Genomic DNA, 5,417 nt, shown 5'->3' with positions numbered 1-5,417 from the left:
TTTGAACCTTTCATAAGCTTTTCAAGTATTTGAATCTGTTTCATTATCAGTTTAGGCATCAGTGCTGAACAGGAACTAGGAGATGTGTCCTTCCAATAATGCCACTAAATGTTTCAGAACCACATCTCAGCCCTGATATTGTAGGATGTCATAGAACCATAGAGCACTACAACACAGTCTGTCTCGTTCATGCCAGTCTGGTTTTCTGCCTAGTCTCATTTACCTGTAACTGGACCATTGCCCTCCATCCACTCATCCATGTACCTATCCAGACAGGACTTAAATGTTACATTTGAATCCCAATTTACCACTTCTGCTGGCAGCTCATTCCATGCTTGCACTGCCCTCCGAGTGAAGTAGCTTCCCTTGGTACTTCACCTTTCACCCTAAACCTATGATCTGTAGATTTCGTCTCTCCCACCTTGAGGGGAAAAATCCTGCATGAATTCAACTTATCTACACTCCTCATAATTTACTATTCCTCTGTTTGCTGCCCCCTCATTCCCCTGCACTCTACAGAATGAAGTTCTAATCTATTCATCTCATCCCTGTCACTCAGGTCCTCAAGTCCTGGCAATATCAATGTAAATTTTCTCTGCACCCTTTCAATCCTATTGATATCTTTCCTGTAGGTAGGTGACCAGAACTTCACACAATACTCCAAATTTGACATCTCTGATGTCATATACAACTTCAACATAGCATCCCAACTCCTGTACTCAATGCTCTGACTTATGTAGGCCAATTCACCAAGAACTCTCCTTCTGACCCTATCTACCTGTGACACCACCACTTCCAAGGAATTATGGATCTGTATTCCCAGGTCCCTCTGTTCTACCATACTCCTCAATTCCCTACTGTTCGCTGTGTAAGTCCTACCCTGGTTTTTCCACCCAACACCACACACTTGTCTACATTAAATTCCATTGGCCATTTTTCAGCCCATTTTTCCAGTTGGTCCAAATCATTTTTGCAAACTTTGATTCCTATTAGTTATCAATGGAGAAATTCTTCCAGTCTATGCTCCCTTGTTCTTTTGATTGACTCTAAATGAACAGTTAATGGACTGCTATCAACAATTGCATCCTCATAATCTTCACACTCATTGTAACATTCAAGATTATTGTTGATACCTTCAAACCCTTCATAGTACCAAACTTGTTGAAGTAGCGAAATAGTTCAATTTTCACTCCTGGCTGTTTCTGACATCTCCAAGCCTGAATGCTTAAAACTGCAGAGAGCAAAATAGTTCTAAATTGTCTTACTGTTTACAAGTGCACATGACTGGCACAAATTAGAAACTGTTTTCTGTCTCAATTAAGTGGCATAGCATCCCAGATGAACAAAGAGAATCCCAGCTGCTTTCTTGATTAGTTTTTGTTTTTGAAGAGCTGTCTCAGATAAGTGGCTGCCCCGATTCACTGATGGCCCAATTAACCAGAATCCACTGTACTTGTATATCATTTCCCTAATAATACAATAAAATAATTTACTGACAACTGACAGCAGGCTCACTGGCCTAAAATTTCCCAACTTGTTCTTAGAGCCTTTCTTAAACAATGGAACAGCCTAAGCCATCCTCCAATCCTCCAGCATCTCACCTGTGGCTAAGGATGTCTGATCTCTGACAGGCCCCTGCGATTTGTGCACCAGCCTCATTCAAAATCCAAGTAAACAGCTCATCAGGCCGTTGGTATTTATCCATCCTAACTCATCTCAAGTACCCCCTCTGCTGTAATCCGTATACAGTGCATGACCTCACAATTTTTCCTATTGACTCTGTGTCTTTATCCTGTCTCTCCATCCACACTGGGTTGATGCTGAGCTCACAACTCGGCCTCTTAAAATAATACTGCAAAGTGTCTGTGCGAGGAGTGGTGCCCCACACAGCCTTTCGAACTGTGCCTTGTGAGCCATGAAAATGCCCAATGCTGGCCTCTCAGGTCTGAGTCGACGCCATCGTCATCATCTTTATCCTGAGTAAATACAGACACAAAAAATCATTTAAGACTTCCCCCATCTATTTTGTCTCCGTGCATAGATGTCATGTTGATTTTCAAGAGGACCACTTTTGTCCCTTGCTATCATTTTGCTCTTAACATGGCTCTACAGAGGCCTTTGGGATTCAGAATCACCTTGGCTGCCACAGCAACTTTGTGCCCACTTTTAGCCCTCCTTATTTCCCCCTAGTGTTCTCTTGAATTCCTTATACTCCTGAAATGCCTCATTTGGTCCTATCAGCCTCTACTTGATATGCCAGGGTATCAATATCCCTCGAGAACCAAGGCACCCTAAATCTGTTAGCCTTACCTTTTATTCTAACAGGAACATACACATTCTGTACGCGCAATATTTCACTTTCGAAGGCCTCCCACATACCAAGTATCTCTTTGCTGGAAAACAGTTTATCCCAAATCCATGCCTACATGATTCCTTCTTAGGCATCAAAATTCACCTTTGTCCAGTTAGAATCTTAAAATTAATGGAGTTCTGATCAATAGATCTACACTTACTTCTGTCACGTACATTCTGTCATTCCTTAAAAAGAGATCCATTACCATATTCGCTTTAGTTGGGACCTCTACATACTGATTTAAAAAACTTTCCTCATTTTCAAAATGGCGGCGCAGTGAAAGGGCTGCTTTGCTGAGCTCAGCACCACAACACTGATAATTTCGCATATAAACCTATCCATTTCAACTTTTTTTAAAAATGCCCAAGTGTCAGATTTAATAACATGAACATTGATGGGTATTTTTTTTGAGCTGCTTCAACACCATGCCATCGAAAAGTACGAAAAAGGCAGCCAAGGTGGACTGCACAGAGTGCTTTCCCGGGGCTGAGGAGCTAGCTGCTGTTAGCTATGCTAACACGTTGGACCCTGCTTTTCGTCACGTAACTCAGGAAGTTATGGAGAACATATCCAAAATGATGGACGAGAATCTGGGTCCACTCTCGCTATCACTCCAGAACCACACATTAGAGTTTAAAAATCTTGATACAAGAACGACCGAGGCCGAGGGCCGAGTCTCCGTGGTAGAGACTGTAACTGATCAGGCCCAAAGCTGCATCAGGGCACGAGAAAAGCAAGTTCAAAGCCTGTCTGACCATATCGATGATCTTGAGAATAGAGGTAGGAAGAAGAACATACGGATCATCTGTCTACCTGAAGGTACAGAACGCAGCCAGCCAGGGAAGCTTTTTGAGGGCTGGCTGCCTAATTTCCTTGATTTGGAAACCAAGGCTGGATGCATTAAAGTGGAAAGAGCTCATTGTACACTGGCTCCAAAACCGGGCCCAGACCAATGCCCTCGACCTGTCCTCGTGCGGTTCCATCATTTCGGTGATAAGCAAAGAGTGATGGAGGCTTTGAGGCGCCGCGGAACTGACGGCCAGGCTTTAATATATGAGGGATCCAGGCTTATGTTTTTCAAGATTTTTTGGCAGCCGTTATTTGGAAGCGCAAGGAACTTGACCAGTAAAGAAGCGGCTGAGAGAATCCGAAATCCAGTACTTACTGCTATACCCAGCACTACACCTGCCCTTACACTTCCTCCCTCACTACTATTCAGGGCCCCAGACAGTCCTTCCAGGTGAGACGACACTTCACCTGTGAGTCGGCTGGTGTGATATACTGTGTGCGGTGCTCCCGGTGTGGCCTCCTGTATATTGGCGAGACCCGACACAGACTGGGAGACTGTTTTGCTGAACACCTACGCTCTGTCCGCCAGAGGAAGCAGGATCTCCCAGCAGCCACACATTTTAATTCCACGTCCCATTCCCATTCTGATATGTCCATCCATGGCCTCCTCTACTGTAAAGATGAAGCCACACTCAGGTTGAAGGAACAACACCTTATATTCCGTCTGAGTAGCCTCCAACCTGATGGCACAAACATTGACTTCTCTAACCTCCGCTAATGCCCCTCCTCCCCATCTTACCCCATCCCCTATTTTATTTATTTATTCATTATTATTCCCCCCTTTTTTCTCTCTCTCTTTCCCTCTCATGATCACCCCTTGCCTGCTCTCCATCTTCCTCTGATGCTCCACTCCCCTTTTTCTTTCTCCCGTGTCTCCAGCTTTTTTCCCCTTTAGCCAATGTACTTCCCAGCACTTAGCTTCATCCCTCCCCCTCCTGACTTCTCCTATCATTTTGGATCTCCCCCTCCCTCTTTCAAATTCTTACTATCTCTTCTTTCAGTTAGTCTTGACAAAGGACCTCGGCCTGAAATGTTGACTGTACCTCTGCCTGGCCTGCTGTGTTCTACTAGCATTTTGTATGTGTTGCCTATATATTGTGTAGCCCTGGTTATGGGCAATAACCTGCTCGATGGTCGCTTTATTTTACCTTTTCATTAATTGACAGCAAGATATCTTATAGGATGGGTAATGTGTTTGTTTTGATTGATACAGTTTCATTATTTGTTTAAATTAGCGGTGCTGCTCTAGCCTGAAGGAGCTTAAACATGATGGTAACAAATCGGTGGATGGATAAATTATGCCCTGTTTTCATTTTGATTATGTTAAATGCCATATTGGCAGTGGAGCAGAATATGGGATGCCAAAAGGTTCAGATATCCCCTTTAAGTGTGGGGTAAGTCCTCTTGTTCAGCACTGTTGGCTTTTGTTTTTTTTATTCACTTATTGCTGCTCAGCTGATCTTAAGTCAGGTTTCTTCTCCTCCGGAGTCAAATGATTGTTATAGAGGGTTATGGCCAGTAACATATTAAAATTGTGCACTTGGAACATTAAGGGGGAGTCATTCACCAATCAAGAGAAAGAAAATCCTACTAAACCTGAAAAAGGAAAAGGTGAACATAGCCTTATTGCAGGAGACACATTTAAATGATAAAGAACATCTAAAACTGCAACAGAGTGGATTTGATCAAGTCTACTTTTCAGCTTTTAATACCAGGAGTAGGGGGGTGACTATTTTAATAAGGAAGAACCTACCTTTTAAGTTATTAGACAGCATTAGGGATAAGTATGGGAGATTTGTGATTGTTAAGGCTTCAATATATGGAGAGGAATATGGTATTCTCAGTGTTTACTGCCCTCCAGCTCATCCTCTCAAATTCCTAATAGATGCTTTTTCCAAACTTACAAGCTTTTCAATATAAAACATTATTGTAGGTGGGGCTTTTAATTGTCTCATGGACCCATTGATGGACAGAGTGCCTAGTGGTTCCCCCATTGCTCTCCTCACAGTCCAAACAAATCATGGGCTTTTGTGGCGAACTAGGACTTGTGGATGTCTGGAGGTTGTTACATCCCTCAGACAAAGACTTCACATATTTTTCTAATCCACACAAGTGTTTCACCAGAATAGACTTTTTTCTAACCCCCAAAACGCTCCTAGATTTAGTTGTATCCTGCACAATTGGGAATATCGCTACTTCTGACCATGCAGCAATA

This window comes from Mobula birostris, chromosome 3 (genome assembly GCF_030028105.1).
Source record: "Mobula birostris isolate sMobBir1 chromosome 3, sMobBir1.hap1, whole genome shotgun sequence".
In the NCBI taxonomy this organism is placed as follows: domain Eukaryota; kingdom Metazoa; phylum Chordata; class Chondrichthyes; order Myliobatiformes; family Myliobatidae; genus Mobula; species Mobula birostris.
This window is presented reverse-complemented; position numbering follows the sequence as displayed.